This window comes from Dipodomys merriami, unplaced genomic scaffold (assembly GCF_024711535.1).
Source record: "Dipodomys merriami isolate MVZ:Mamm:240054 unplaced genomic scaffold, mDipMer1.0.p SCAF_1, whole genome shotgun sequence".
Classification (NCBI taxonomy): domain Eukaryota; kingdom Metazoa; phylum Chordata; class Mammalia; order Rodentia; family Heteromyidae; genus Dipodomys; species Dipodomys merriami.
The window spans coordinates 106,462,900-106,480,141 of NW_027202270.1; the positions used below are offsets into that span (position 1 = coordinate 106,462,900).

The window sequence follows — 17,242 nt, forward strand, 5'->3', positions numbered from 1 at the left end:
GTTTGGGGGACCTTGTACTTCAAATCGCTATAATGTAATCTCTTCATGGACACTGGGTAAAGAATGACAGAGTAAAACAATGAAAAGAACCCAGAAAACCCCTCTTTTCTGGGGTGCTGGCCCTGGGGCCTGAACTCAGAATCTAGGTTCTGCCCCTTAGCTAGTATTACATCTTGATTTTTTTTTTGGTGGTGGTTAATTGGAGATTAAAGGCTCATAGACTTTCTTCCTGGACTGGCTTTGTATTGTGATGCTTAGATCTCAACCTCTGGAGTAGCAAGTATTACAGGCGTTAGCCATCGGCCCCTGGAAACCTTAACTATTAAGTAGTAACAGAGGAGCTAAAATCATAAGAAGACTTTTTTCCTTTGTGTACATTCATGTCTTATTTGTATTTAGTCTGAAAACTTGGTAGTTCAGGATCTATGGTTTACTTTTCTTTGTATAACCAATGTTCTCGTCAGTGCCAATTTTGGTCATCTGTTCAATGAAGCTGCTTTTACAGGTTAAATAATCAAATAAATGATTTCTTTGAAAAACATAACTTCATTGGTTTGTTGATTTCATCATGACCTTAGCTTGTTGAACTGTATTGCCTTTTACTGGAGAGCTGAGGAGATTTGTTTTTATGTAAAGTTTCCTTATACATTTTCTTCGAATGTCAAGATCAAGAGCACAGGCACATTTGCTCCTGAATGTTTATCCTATTTTTCACTGATGATCAATTTAGAATGTGTCTGCTCAGCCAAGAATAAACAGAGCCAATGATCTCTTTCTCCCATATGAGCTCTTGAATTTCACTTTCCTCAGAATGAAAACTGCTTCTTGCCAATAGAGGATTTTTTATTCTGTCATTTAGAAAATGGATTTCCTTTTATCAAACCAATAACCTTTATATATACATTGTTTTCTTTTATGTGGAGCTTTGAGATCAGCTTTCACAGATTGTGTTTTGTGTTAGTGTAGGAAGGATGCCATTTGTCATGCCTTAGAGACTGAGTGACACTCCTTTCTTCTCATAACACAAGGAAAACAAGCTTCTCTGCCCAAAGAAGACAAATTGTCCTTGGGACACTTACTCTTCCCCGCAATTTCCCAGACTTGCTCTACTGGTTTAAGAGTTAGGCATCTTGGTTCTTTGCTTTCATTGTTTTCATACCTCTTTGCAACCATTTATTCCATTTGGATGAAAAGATTATTTTATGGCACTTTGGAAACTGAACAAAATTATAAAGTTATTTAGGGTTGTCTGTGGTGTTCTTTCTTTCTGTCTTTTTTTTCTGCTCAAGGCTGGTGCTCTACCACTTGAGCCACACCTCCATTTTCAGCTTTTTGCTGGGTAATCAGAGATAAAAGTCTCAGGGACTGCCTAAGCTGGCTTTGAATTATGACCCTCAGATCTCAGCCTCCTGAGAAGCTAAGATTAAAGCCATAAGATATCAGCTCTACCTGTGTGTTTTTTTTTTTTTTTTGGTTGGTCATGGGGCTTGAACTCTGGGCTTGGGCACTGTCAAGGCAAGCGCTCTACCGCTTGAGCCACAGCACCACTTCTGGTTTTCTAGTGGTTTATTGGAGATAAGAGTATCACGAACTTTCCTGCCCGGGCTGGCTTTGAACCCCAATCCTCAGATCTCAGCCTCCTGAGTAGCTAGGATTACAGGCATGAGCCACCGGCACCTGGCTTACCTGTGGTGTTTTCTATCCCATTTTTAGTATCTCAAATTCTTAGAGCAGTTATATCCTGATTACTCAGGCTTCTCACAACTCTTTCTGGACTCTTGGGACAGTGTCTCAATAACAAAACCATTCTCCTTTTCTCCTCCAGCTAAAAAGCTTACCAATTGATCATCAAGCAGAATATCTGATTAATCCTTTCAGCCTGATGTTTTATTTTTCTATGATTAAAATCAGCCCTATGACACAGGTAAGGGCTTTAAGTGGCAAATTCATTAGCCAAGAACATGACTCTATGGTAGTGGTATTTCAGCAATCTTTTAAAAATACTATTTTTTATTTTTAAAAAAATTTAATTTTTATTATAGAGGTGATATACAGAGGAGTTATAGTTATGTAAGTCAGGTAATCAGTACATTTCCTTTTGAATATTGTCACCCAATTGTTCCCATGTTTCCCTCTCTCCTCCCTGCCTTCCAAATTGTATAATTCATTTCCAACATAGTGTCTAGTGAGTATTGCTGCTGAATTAGTTCACCCTTTGTGAACCATTTCTGTGTTCTTCCTTCCCCTCCCCAAGTCAGATAAACTTACATACAGGACAAAGGGTACACAAACAGTGACAAAAGGGAAAAAAAAATCAGAAGAATTAAAAAAAAGAACCATAACCAGTACCAGAGAAAACTTCGTGTTTCCATTTCTTGGAGTTCATTTTCAATAAGCATCATTTTGTATGATCATATGCACATAGCCATTGAGCCCTTGTGATCCTTTTCTGAGAATATCTTCCTTTGGTCTCACTGTGTGAATGTCTGAAGTCCTATGTGATTTATGATATCCAAGTGTACTTTTTTTGTCTTTTACCATCCAGTATGTTTACTTGTAGATGTTTTGAGGAAGGTAAGGGGGGAAGCATAGAAATGGAGGGACAAAGGGTGAACAAACGCAGCAGTGATATTCACTAGATACTATATTGGTAATGAACTATACAACTTGTGTGTGAGAAAACAGGGAAAGTAAGGAAAGGGTGACATTGTTCAAAAAGAAATGTGTTCATTACCTGACTTATGTAACTGTCACCTCTCTGTGCATCACCTTTAACAACTAACAATAAAATTTTTAAAAAGATACAAAATCATTTTTAAGCAAACATAAGAATAGCCAGCAGATGGCGCTGTTGCCTTTTCATTGTTTTCAACCTCATTTTGGTGTGAAGGTGGTTGTTAATGACATTTTTCATTTTATTTGAGACCTCTACTAGGTTAATCAAGTTCACATATGCTAAATTTCAGTTTTGAATTATATATTTATTGTAGACCTTGCATAGGTAATTATAAAGGTACTTTGAATGTTTTATATGACAAAGTCCACTGATTTTTATTAAGTTGATAAAGTAATTTTATAACAACTATCTATTGATTCAGAATGGATTCTATTTAAATGAGATGTTAATCACTGATCTTTTTAAAAATGACCCCCAGTTACTTGTCCACTGCATTGTAAATGCCAACCACCAAGGGTCTTGATAGGCGATTTTGGAGAATGTTTACCATGTAAACATGCCCAGCCAATTTCATGGAGAAAATTTCAGTGAAATGTGTTTAGCATAAACTTTTGAAATATTATATTTCCCTATTCTATTTTCTCTCTTCAATCAATTCAAGTTTTTTTTATTAAAGCATTTCTTCTTCAAACTATGGTCTAGGATGCATAAACCTGTATTTCTCATCTCATTTAATCATTTGCCAGATCTTATTAATTTTACTTGTGTACTATAAAATTAACCTTTTCATTGCAAACCTGAAAATTCTATAACATGCAACTGAAGTTCTGACAATATATACATTTCTGTAAGAAGCACTTGAATACGTTTTCAGTTTCAATGCAGTTCCATTATTTCATGAGGAAGAAATGGTAGAATTCTTGCCACATTTCTCCCATATAAAAACCATATAAGAACTAGTTATTAGTACAGTGATAGTGTGTAAAGATTTCCTTTTAATAAAATTTAATCTTGTAGTCTTTTATTCAGCAGACTACAGTTTTGACATTATATCTGAGAATATGTTGAATCTTTTTTCTTTCTTCTTTTAATCTGCAAAATAAAAATCTTGGGCTTTTTATTGGTATATTACTATGATTTGATGGGAAGCAATTAAATGAGTACTTAGAGAAAATACTGCATATTTCTCGGACAATGACTTCATCAATATATATCTCATGCTTCTATAAAAATGTATCACAGATTATTGTTATCCAGAACTCAAGTGTATAAGTACTTACTGGAAAAATCAAGATTTTCACAATCATGAGAGTCATAAAAATGACTTGATTCTGCTATATTCAAGAAGTTTGGTGATGTTAATTTCTAAATTTGAAAAACAAGCCTGGGAATGTATGTATAGTGGTACTACTAAAATAAGTGATCAGAGTAACTTCTAATTTGAATTTGTTTATTTTGATTAATTGTTGAAAATATTCCTAAATGGTGCTTTTGATACAGAAGTCATGGAGAGGAATGTAGTGGATCTCAGAACACTGCTGTGAGTTCTGCATGTGTCATGCTGCAACATCGAACCATATGCAAATGAGCTCTAAGGAATATAGTCAGTTTCCAAGCTGGGTGCTAGTGGTTCATGCCTGTAATCCTAGCTATTAAAGAGACAGAGATCTGAGGATCTTGGTTCAAAGCTAGCCCGGGCAGGAAAGTTTATGAGGCTTTTATCTCCAATTAAGCATCAAAAAGTAGGAAGTGGAGCTGTGGCTCAAGTGGTAGAGCACTTAAGCAAAAAAGCAAAAAAACAAAAAACAAAAAACAAAACAAAAAAAACCCTCAGGGACAGTGCCCAGACCCTGACTTTAAGTTTGAGGACTTGCTCATGCACATGTGCACACACACAGATGAATAGAATCAATGTCCAGAATAAACATTTTTCATCACTGATTAATTGTAGTGTGGTTTTCTGTGATTGGCTTATATGTAGGTATTCTGAAGAGGCTTTTAGACATAGAATTTTATTTACTTGTAAGAGCTTTGGTACTCAGAGATACTATATTTATGTGCTTCATCTCAGAATATTATTTTTAACCATGTATAACTAATATAGACATTGATTTGAAATGTGACTTTGTTACTTTCAATCTGTCACCTTGGTTAAGAAATTTAGTCTCTCACAAATATATGTTCTCATAAAGAAAGAAAAATGCTTTAGGGTTGTTGTAAAAATTAGACTTTATGCTTTTACAGTGAACACCAATATCTGGGTAAGGAGTACCATCTATCTATCTATCTATCTATCTATCTATCTATCTATCTATCTATCTATCTATCTATCTATCTATCATCTGTCCATGTAGCTATCTGTCATCATCTATGTCTATTACATATATATCTATATAGTCGATATGTATTGATCATATATTATGTGTATATATAATGTATATTATATATCATATGTATATAGATGCTTCTTACAGACATGTGTACATTGCCAGATACTACAGTAGTGTGAGGCAGAATTTTCAGTATTTCAGTATATATAAATATATCTACTGTACATACAGATATATGATCATAATCTATGAGTAATTGTTTCTCAATGTCCTGTTAATGCAAGGTATTCTGTTGGTTCTGAGTTTATATTAAGGGTATTCATAAGTAATACTAAAATAATTCGTATTCATAAGTAATACTAAAATAATTCATATATTGATTGGAACAACAATTCTTTATCTAATAGCTTTAAAACGTTTTAGAATTTGTATTGGATTTGAAATCCAAAGGCTTATTAACTTTCTCTGCTGTAACTCCCTCTATCTCCCTTTTACCAACCAGGCCAGCAAAGTTGCTTCATCAGTTTTAATGTTCACTGGTTTTTCATCTTTAGAGCATAGAGGACAGCATGAGATTTGGGGACTAACCTCTTGTCCACTGATTTCTGGGTAGGGTGTATTGCATCCCAGGTGAAGTAGTTCTCATGAAATGCCATGGTAGGAATTGAACTGTACCCTTGGTGCAACATAGCATAATCTGTGGGAAAAGGTGGATTTATGACATGGAAATCAATAGTGCTAAGTTCAGAAACTGGCTCTCAGCTGTCAGGCCCTCTGCCTCATTATTCCCATGGTGTCCCCCTCACCCCCCCTACATAATTCTCTGTCCTCTGGGTCTTCTACCCCGACCAGTGCTTCACGAATCACTGATGGTTTAGGAAGTCACTGCCCCTAACCCCGTCACAAGTTTAGGCAGTTTACTATTAGCTTCCACTTGGGCAGAAGTGAAATGATTGTTTATGTTCACACATGTGTATGTTGTTTGTCTGTAATTTTCCCACTAGTATGAGCAACCTCCTGAAGAAGAATTCATAGCCAATATTTTTGCAGCAATTCTGAATTGGTGGTGGACTCACTAGCATTGGCATATGTGTTTGTGAGGTGGGGAACTGCTGACATTTGAGACTATTTCCCAAATCACTCCCAACCAAATGTTTATGTCTAAGAAATGCTATTTATGATGTGTTAAATATTTATCTGTGATTTACAAATAGTACGCACACACATGCACACACACACACACACACACACACACACACACACCAGTGGAGGTGGGAACTTTTTGTTCTGTTTTAGGGATGAAAAAACTAAGGCTTCAAGAGTGCTTTAGTTAATCCTCTTTGTGACCTGACCTGTGAGTGTTCAGATGGGAGTCAGGTATGACTTAAACCCAGGTCTCCTTAGTATAGTGTGCATACCTGTGTCAATTTTACCACCATCTTCTGGGAGGGTTTGGCTTTGCCACTTAGATAGCTCAAGGAGAGCGGGATGGAGCATGCCTCCATATATCACTCCAGGCTCTCAGGGCCAATGATGTGTCCCCCAGTACATCATACGGAGAGGAGTTTATGCATTTGGAAGCAGCATTTAACACCTGTGCAGGTAAGTTATCCCAGAGCAAGCCCATATTTGGGATTTACCCTCTTATGTTCAGACATCAGGTGGGAAGATGAATTAACACTAACTAAACATGATTAGCTCAACATCAGAGAGGAGGAATCTAGATGTTAGAATTCTCTTTGATATAAATTTGTTGATCATATAATTCAGTTATGAATGCAATTAACATCAGCAACAGCTTTTCTGTGGTCCTTAGGCAGTAGTTCTCTCTCATTCCTCTACAACATTTTGGGGTGATTTCAGTCATCTCAGCAGATGCCATGATTGGGTGGGTGGGAGTGAAGGGTATGGTGTGAATTAAATGCACAAAAGGTGTCAATGCATGTATAAGAATGTGCAGAATACTTTCACTTGCTTTGCTTTGCTACCATACAACTCCATACAGGAGAATGGTGCCACAAGGTTATGTGTGAATAATTATTTGATAAAACCTGAAGAGAAACTCAAGGCTGACATTGGACAGGTGAGTGATGTTGGTATAGATAGAGGGAAAGACTTTTTCCAAACACAAGGATTCGTGCTGATGGAGTGTATTGTTGAGGGCTGGTAGAATAAGCCAGAATGTAAGGTCAAGGGAAAGAAGATAGAAATCTTCCTCTTTAGAATTTGTGACATCCAGTGTCCCAAGACAGCAAGTCAGGCCTGTGGAAAGTTCTGAAAGGAAAGAGCCAGACAGAATGTCTGCTTTACTGAAGAACTCTATGGCATAGGAACAGCAGTATAAGTGCTGGACCTCAGGGCTTTGTAGAGGGTAGAGAGACATTGAGCTACAATACTCAGCCCTCACCTCCACTTCTTGAGCGTTGTTGACATTACTAGGTAGCCTGAGTCAAATGCTTGAGGCTATGTCTTTGAGACATGCCAAGGGTCTCACATTCTATCTCCTTGAGTGGGGCCTGGATAATTGAATGGGTGTGTAACAGTGCTGCTGAATCAGACAGGCTAAGCTTAGTGTTATAGCTGTTTCCCCCACCCTTCTTCCAGTTTGATCCAGTATGAAGATGTATGCCTTACCCTTACAACTGTGTGGCATCTCACTGGTGGGCCTACTGGTAATTCAAATATCTATGTCTTCAGTTGTATTTTCTGTAATTAGAGATAAAGAGTTTCAACAGTTATCAACAGAAGATACACTCTGCTTTTAAAATGTTAGTATTTTCGTCACATGTAATGGCAAAATCAAATATATAGTAGTGTGACAAAGGGTCAGATCTCCTTTGACATTAATTAGCAAAGTATCAATCTGGGAGTGTGGGTCAGGTAATAGTGGGCTTGCCTATGAAGTATCCAGTGTTTGAAAAATTATAAAATATAATTATTTAAATTCAGGAAGGAAGGGGGAGAGGTTGATAGAAATATACTGCCTGGTATAAATAGGAGTAAGAAGTCCTGGTATGCTATTGAACACCCAAGTGACTATAGATGAATGTGCTGTATGTTTCAAAAGCTAGAAGAAAGGATTTTGAATAATTTTATCATGAAGAAATAAATGTTTGAGGAGGCAGCCATGCTTACCTTGAGTTGAACAGCCTGTTTGTGTATCGAAATGTTGCATAGAAACCATTCAGTTTTAATGCTTTTATGTATGTTAAAATTAAACTAAAGGCTGGGCACCAGTGACTCAGGCCTGTAATCCTAGCAACTCAGGAGGCTGAGATCTGAGGATTGAGGTTCAAAGCCAGCCTGGGCAGGAAAGTCTGTGAGACTCTTCAAACCACCAGGAAACCAGAAGTGGTGCTGTGGCTCAAGTGGTAGAGCTCTCACCTTGAGCTGAAGAGCACGGGGACAGCGCCCAGGCCCAGAGTTCAAGCCCCATGACCAAAAAAACAAAAACAAAACAAAACAAAACAAAAACAATGGAAGAAAAAGTTGAAAAAATGTACAAACTCATAATAGAGTTGCTACCTCCAAGTCTTCAGGTTTTTTTTCCCCACACATAAGGTTTTAGAGTACTTCCCACACTACAATTTCTTTCTATGTAGTCTGTGATTACCACTTCTTTTTACCCTCAGCCATAAGCTTTTATGGTTGGCCTTTTGTGGTCTGTTTTTAGTATTGATAGCTTAGACTGAATTTTCAGCTTCTGGCATTTGGCTCACATGGTGATTTTTTAAAAAAATCTTGTTCCTCAAGAGTGCTTTCTTAAAATAAAATTAGTCTCCCTTTTGTTTTCAGCATGATTGCATCTTATTATGTAATTAGGGTAAACACATGCAGTCAGAACTAAGTAATAAATATTAGGTTTTAGCTTCATACTTTTTTTTTTTTGGAGAGTAAATGTCTCCGGGTAGAGCTTTATAATTTATGCCTGTAAATACCCTTTACTGTGTTGTGTATGTGCAGGAGCTCCATAGTTATTTGTTGAATTAATGAAATATTTAAAAAATGCTGCGCAAACCTCACCCAGAATATGCAATTCTTTCAGAGACCAGAAATACTTTTCAAAGGTGCTTCAAACCACATTATGTTTAGGCCACGTTATCAGTTTAGGACAAACTGATTTATCAAAGTCATTTTTTTTTTTTTTTTTTTGGGTCCGGTCGTGGGCCTGAACTCTGGGCCTGGGAACTGTCGCTCAGCTCTTCAGCTCAAGGCTAGCACTCTACCACTTGAGCCACAGTGCCCCTTCTGGCTTTTTTTTCTTTTTGCTTATGTGGTGCTGAGGAATCCAACCCAGGGCCTCATGCATGCAAGGCAAGCGCTCTACCACTGAGCCACCTTCCCAGTCCCCGACAAACTGATTTATCAAGCTGCATGCTTGGCTCAGTGATAGGGATGAGAACTTTACTGGCCTTTGGGAAAAAAAAATGCTTCTTATAGGTCATAAGTTAGGTCATTTAGTCACTACCAGTTTTGTGTTTTGGATGTTATTTCTTTAGATTTGATCTGGTTTCACTCTTGTATATTTGAAGCTTATTTAGGAGTGTGTCAGAACAGGACGTCTCTCCAGTCTGAATTGTTAGCCTTCAGGGCAGGGACCATGCTGTTATGTTATCTTCAGCCCATGCAGTTATGTTTTATGCTGTTTGAGGTATAGCAGTGGGCTGCCCAGGTAATAAAGGATGGTGATGAGCAACCTGGCTTCTCAGTCTGGACACCAGGTGCTGGAGAGCACTTGCCATCTTTCTCTGATTTTTTTAATCATCCGGCTAATACTAGTCTTCATCTTGTTATGAAACCTTCTTTTCTTTTACTTTTACTATACTCTTTGTCTTGTATGTAAGTTTATCTGATTTGGGGAGGGGAAGCACAAAGGATGAACCAATTCATCAGTGAAACCCACTGGACACTAGGTTGGAAATGAACTATACAACTTGGGGGGAGGAGGATCAGGAGGGGCAAAACTGGGAGAGAATGAGGGGTGGTGGTGACACTGTTCAAAAGGAAATGTACTCATTACCTGACTTATGTAACTGTAACCCATTACAATAAAATTAAAAAAAATTAAAAAACCCATATGTCCTATAACCTAACTTCCCTACTTTTGTGTTTTAAGCATTCCACTTAAAGTATACCTTGTTATACTTGTGATTTTTATATTCAATATGCAGAAGAATCACTGGCTTATAAAAGAATGTGATAAAGGCTCATTAAATCAAATTGGCTTGGTTCTTTTGACAGAGGGTAATCAGGTAATTGAGAACAGATTAAGATCTTGGATCTCCATTTCCCCCCTCTTCTTAGCAGAAGAGTAGATGCCAGTGGCCCTTTGTCTTCTAGAATCTAATGTGGTTTGGGGTTGCCCTGGACTTGAAAGCCATGGCATTGATTAAAATGACAGGTTGGTAAAGACAATTAAGTTTGTAATTAAGTTTGCTTTCACCTTGGGTTTGCAATTTTGCCCCTTGAGGAATGCTGGGTTCTCCTTTAATTGGAGAAGTTTGAGCCACAAAGGGTCAGAGACAAGGTAGGTCACTGGGAGTGGGGAAGACTCTCACTTCTTCCAAAAAGTAGACTTTTCTGATGAGGGCATGAGGAAGGCCTATAAAACACCTGTTTTAGTGCTTTTACTGGATATTTTGCCCTTACTGCTCAATGCCAATGTAACAGGAATAAGAAACTATGTTCTGACAGTAAAACATCCATTTGCGAGAGATGGTAAATTTATTGGGAACACTTCAGGGCTGAAGCATATTTGTAACTGTGAGATATGGCTTCAATTATTAATCATCATGATAAACCGAGGAGAAGTGACTCTGATGTGCTAGATTAATGGTTCTTGATTTTAGTACCCCAAACTGAAATCATCTTGTACAGGAAGACATTTGCAGGATTTTCAGTGATTCATCCCTGGCTATTTTAAAGCCCCAGAGCAGTGGCTTTTAATTACCAGAGATTTCATTTTACCTTCTTCTAGGGTTGTTATTTTTGAAATGTGGCAAGAATATTCAAATCACTACAACTTCAACACTTGGAACTAAAGTTAATCTCTAGCTGTGCTTAATCTCTTGGTCTCTCTATAGACCAGTGGGAAATGAAGAAGGAGAGGCATTAGTTTTTGAACACGTACTATATTTTAGGAATGTTAGCCAAACAGGATGATTCCCTTTCACGGATGAGAAATCTGAGACCTAGAGTAGTTAAATGTTTTTCCCAAGGCTGCCACACTTGTAAGTCAGCCAGGATCCTAACCAGCCTGAATGACTGCCTCTTTCATAGAGATTTTCTCCTGGTTTTTCACTTATTTAAACCTCTTTAGCTTCTTCTTGTTAGACTATGTCCTTCTTAATGAATAGAATTGTGTCCTTATATTTCCAAAGCACTTGATCTAGTGTTTTCGTGTGTGTGTGTGTGTGTGTGTGTGTGTGTGTGTACATGTATGTGTGCATGTATGTGTGCACATGCTTACCAGTAGTGGTGAGCTTGAACTTAGGGCTTGGACATTGTCTCTTAGCTTTATTACTCAGGGCTGGCACTCTACTGCTTGGCTCTACTGCTCTGGCTTTTTGGTGGTTAATTGGGGATAAGAATCTTACAGACTTCCTTGCTTGGGTTGGCTTTGATTGAGATTCTCAGATCTTAGCCTTCTGAGTAGCTAGGATTATAGGTGTGGGCTATTGGTACCTGGATATATAATTTCCTTTGCACATGGTAGATGCTATATAAATATTTACTGAAAAAATGTTAGTAACCTCATATTCCTTCCTCCTTGATATGGATGTAGGGTAAGAACTTGTTTTTCCTATAATACTGTTCATAGCTTGTGGTTGAACTGAAATTTTTACAATTTTTACGTCTATCAATGTTTTCATTAAAATATACCAGAAAAATAATAGGTGAGAAGTATAATTTCTTTTCTTAAAGTATAGGACAAAATATACAGCAGGAAAATATATACAGCAAGGTGACTCTTAAGGAGAAAAGGTGACAATGTGTTTGTAATGTGGGTTAGAATGTCCTAATGCCTTAGGAAAGGATTAAAGCAGAATTGTAAAGTCTGAGGAGAGATGATTTTGAACTTGGAAGGATCAGGGAGGCATTCATGAAAAGAGAGGACATTTGACCTAGAACTTAGGAATATGATTCTGTTTTGACAGATTTTAAGGGAAGGCACTCCAGGCACAGGAAAGAGTTTCAGAACAGTCATGGAGGCAGAAATGTCACAAATATGACTGGCTTAAATATAACTGAAAGCAAGTCATGCTAAAGGTATTGAGAAAAACAACACAGAGGAGGATGCTTTGGAATAAAGCTTGGCGGGAGCCTAGTACAAGATGATATTTAAGTTCCTTTTCCATTAATTTTGTGATCATGTAATTCTCCGAATGCCATGACCAAGCACTTGGGTTTTATTAAGTAAGCAATTGTGAGCTTCAAAAATATTTTCAGTTATGACATTTTATCTTCATTTGATAGTCTTATAAGTGCCAAGAAGTGACACAATCAGAGCTGTGCTTTATAAACACAGATTTTTAGATTATTTTGACAGCATTATGTAGCACTGAAGTGGAAAGATACTGAAAGTTGGGAGGCTTTGCAATAATATAGAGTAGAAAAATCACATAAATGATACTATTAGAAAATAGTATAGAACTGACTGCTGGTGGCTCACACCTATCATCTGAGCTAACAAAGAGGATGAATGAAGATGAATATGGATGGCGGACATAGTTCACTGACATGTATGAAAATAGAACAAGGAAGCCTGTTGACATTGGTTTAAAATGTGGGGAGCTGGGTAACGGAGAGTGATGGAGGAAGTGAGCTTGATTAGGATACAATGTATACATGCATGGAAATGTCACAGTGAAACCCTCCTTGTACAACTAGTGTATGCTAATAAAAAATAAGCAAGAACAGTGCTCACATCTATCAGCCTAGCTACTTGAGAGGCTGAGAATGAATGAGAGGAGCCTGGTTCAAGGGCAGCTGAAATAAAAGTTCACAAGATCTCTCCTTATCACAAAGCTGAGTGCAGTGACTTGAATCGGTCATCTTAAACTAGGTAGAAGGCTGAGATTGGCTGGACTGCAGTGCCACACCAGCCTACACAGAAGTCTCACAGAATGAGACTGTCTCCATGGAAGCTGAATTCATGGCACGGTGCCCATGACCTGCACTGGCAGGAATGTCCATTTATCTCCAGTTAACCACCAAAAAGCCAGAAATTGAACTGTGGCTCAATTGGTAGAGCACCAACCTTGAGTGCAAAAGCTAAAGGTCCTGAGTTCAAGCCCTAATACAACTCCACATACACACACACACACACACACACACACACACACACACACACACACACACACACACACACAGAGTCACTGGATTGTGGCCAAGCATGTAGTTTGGTGGGAAGTAAGACCTCATCCTGAAAATAACCAGTGAGAAACAGGCCTAGAGGCATGGCTCAGTGGTAGAACTCCAAGCAAGAGGCCCTGAATTCAAACCACAGCACTGACAAAAAAGAAAAGGAAGAAATAGTCTAAGTAAAAAAATAGATTAGTAAACAGCACATTCTAGATTAAAAAATAGTATAGTTTTGGAGCCATGATATAAAGTATCAATGGGAATGAAGGATTAGAAACAAATTTAAGAATAATTGTAGATTAGTATTCTATACTGCAAGCAATTGTGTATATCCTGGGGAGGTGTTGGAAAAGAAAATTCAAAGGTAATTTTAAAGTTTGGAGACTTGGGATTTTTTTTTTCTGTGTGTGTGTGTGTGTGCTGGTGCTGGGGCTTGACTTTAGGGCCTGGGTCCTGTCCTTAAGCTTTCTTGTACTCTGCCACTGGTACCACAACTTCATTTCTAACTTTTTTCTGGTTAATTAGAGATCAGAATTTCATTGGCTTTCTTGACCCAGCTGGCTTCAAACTGCAATCCTTAGATCTCATCCTCCTGAGTAGTTAGCATTATAGGTGTGAGCCAGATTGAAACATACTTTGTGTGTGTTAATACTTTTTAAAATATATACATTTATCTAATTTGGGGAGTGGAAGGGGAATAACAAAATGCTGAAACAAGGACACAAGATGACCCATTGCAACAATGATACTCACAAGACTATGTTGGGAATGAGGAAGAAGAAAGAATTGTAGGAAAAAAACCAAAGGAGGGGATAACAATGTTCCACAAGAAATGTAGTCATTAACTTACTTGTGTAACTGTAACCCCTGTGTACAGCATCTTTACAATCAAATAAAAATTTAAAAATTATTTTATTGATTATAAAGGTGAGGTACAGAGGAGTAACAGTTACATGAGTAGGGTAATGAATACATTTCTTGTGGAACATTGTTACCCCCTCCCTCATTTTCTTACACTTTTCCTCCCTCACAACTCCCCTCCCCCTCAAGTTGCAAAGTTTATTTCCAACATAGTGTATTTTCCATCTCACTGTTGCATTGGTTCACCCTTTGTCCTTTGTCTCACCATTTTGTGATTCCTCTTCCCTTCCCCAAACCAGACAGATGTATATACAAGACACAGGGCACCAAAATAAAAACCAATGACAACAGCGGATAAGCCAAAGGGGGAAAATAAAAGAAAAAAAAGAAATAACTACACACAGTACATTGAAAACAAAACAACAAAAACCCTCTTGTTTCTATATCTTGGAATTCATTTTGATTAGCATCATTTTATGTGGTCATATGTATATAGCTATTGAGCTATTGTGATCCTCTGCTAGGACTACCCTAGACAGATTATAAAAACTATGGAACACTTCATGAATTTAGGTGTCATCCTTTGCACAGGGGCCATGCTAATCTTCTCTGTATTGTTCCAATTTTAGTATGTGGGCTGCCAAAGCGAGTACTAAAACATACTTTTAATATGCTGTCTCCCTGCCAGATATCCAGTACTTAGAATGAATTGATGAATGAGCAGCTGTTTTTAGGGATCTTTAAAAACAGAATAGTGTACAACAGAATAGTGTACTAGGGTGAAATCATATGTTCTCTGATAGAGCAATATTGAGAAACAAACTAAATTTGACCAGGAAGTAAATTAACCATGGCTTCCTGGAGGTGTTACAACTGAGAATTTTGAAGATAAAAAGAAAAAATGGTAGACAAAAAGAGAAGGATTGTTAAATGGATGGGAATTTCATTCTATGGGAAGGCTTAAAGACATATTCAAAAAATTTCAAATAGTTTGCAGAGCTGTAAAGCAGGATGTATTTAGAGAATTCTGTGACATTGTCAGAAAAGTGAACAGAAGATGGATTCATGTGAGTCTCAGCTTTAAATAAGGACTCACAATTGCTTCCTGAAAGTTGTTGAGAACAAATGTAGGATTTTTATGCAAGAGGTTACCTTATATTTCATGAAGTTTATTTTGGTGTAAGGATATAAAATGAACTTGAGTAAGGCAAGATTGGAAGCAGAGAAATCTGTTAGATACTACAACTGCTATCTGGAGAAGTGGATAAAAGCTTAAATAAAGCTAGAAAAGAATAGATTGAAAGATCATTATTAAGAATGTGGCCAGTCTGGAATTTGTAGCCTGGTTGAAGGATATGTGGTTCAAATGTTTATGTGTTTACTTACATCAGTCACTGGGAAGACAGAAGTAAAGATTTGTTTTTCAGGAAAAGAAAGCCAGAAAACTGACAAATATTAACATTTTGACATTCTATAAGTAGAATTTTTTTTAGCAATTATTTCTTTTTTCTTTATTTTTCCTTTTGTTTAAGTAGAAATGTTTATTAGGTAACTTAGCTGACTTTTTTTTTAAGCAAGAGATATAGATTTGGAATTTACTTATCAGATGATGCCAGAGGCATGCATACCCAACCAAAACGTGATGCTGAGGACTGAAGCTAGAGTTCTTGGGAAGACATTTAAGTGTGAATGCAAGGAACACATGGAAGAAACAAAGCAGGAAGAGTAAAGATAGCAGTAATACCAGAGAAGAGCAATGTAATGAAAAGAGAAGAATTCAAAGGCAGAGGAAAGGTCAAGAGGGTCAAAGTTGCAGACAGGTAAACCAAGAATGTCAGAAACACTTTTAAAACATTGCGCTTGGCATAAAGATATAATCACCAACCTTTGGCTTAAGCAGCTTCAGTAAAGCAATGGCAGGGCTGAATTTCTGATTGAATTGTGTCCAGCTGAGTTAGGAACTGAAGATGAAACTGCAGGCTGAGAACAGATCAAAAGTCTTGGGATCAAAGTTTGGATGTTGGCCCAAATGAACAGCATCGAGAGATTCCCAGAGACAGGATCATCCAGCTAACAAACAGGAGGCTTATGAAGATTCTTTTGAAATATGGCATGGTTTTTACCTGCCATGGTTCTACTCAGGACAGTTTAAAGGCATTTTGCAACTTCTGACACCACATTTTGGAGACATATTTTCTACTAACCTATCATTTCATGTCCAGTGGGCAAATCAGATATCCTGAGCAGTTACACGCAACTGCCCATCTGGCTTTAAGCAGGTGAGAACTCAGCAGCACAGTAAGGTTAAGTGTCTGTGCGAACAAGAGTTCTTCATCATACTACACAGGCCAGAAATCAATAAGTGCTTGACAGCCTGGTAAGCATCCTTTTGATGATGGATCCAGTGCCACTGCAAGTACTTAAATGCCTTAGCAATATTTGTCTTTTGTGAAAGAAAAACATGGTTGTATACTGGATGTCCTGAGAAGGCTTGATGCTTTTGCTTTGCTTTCTGGGGGCACAGTAAGATTCATGTACCACATTTTGAAGGATGCAAACCTAGCAATACTGGTGAAGAAGATATTCTTAGAAATTCTAATTTATTGAGAGATGGGCAGGAGACAAGGCTGAAGTGTGGAGATGTCTAGCTGTGTAGCCTGGTCTCTGATTATAGACAGCATGCTTTCTAACTTGGTAAAAACCGCTCTGGAGTTAGAGCCAGCAGTCATACACAAACCTTCCTACCTACCTGTCCCCTTTAGTTACCTTCTTTCTGTGATCACTAATCTTCACCTCTGCTCATGGCTACATTTCCGAGTCCCTTCCATCTAGAGCATTGTGTCTTCCAGTGAATCCAGAGCTGAATTTTGCCCTCCCTGTTGGATCACATCCTGCCTGTAACAAAGTTTTAGTCTGCTTCTGTTACTGTAACAAATAAATGGGATACATCAGTTTTATAAAGGGGAAAGAAGGGTTGAGTTACCACCATTCACCTCAAGGTCATCATTCT

General features: G+C 37.7%; 1 non-coding gene across 1 annotated transcript; it reads right to left on the reverse strand.

The window, feature by feature from the left end:
- Positions 1 to 14,777: 14,777 nt before the first annotated feature.
- On the reverse strand, positions 14,778 to 14,885 carry LOC138834727 (U6 spliceosomal RNA). Its single transcript, XR_011374245.1, has one exon. It is a non-coding gene; the product is annotated as a U6 spliceosomal RNA (small nuclear RNA).
- Positions 14,886 to 17,242: the final 2,357 nt, after the last annotated feature.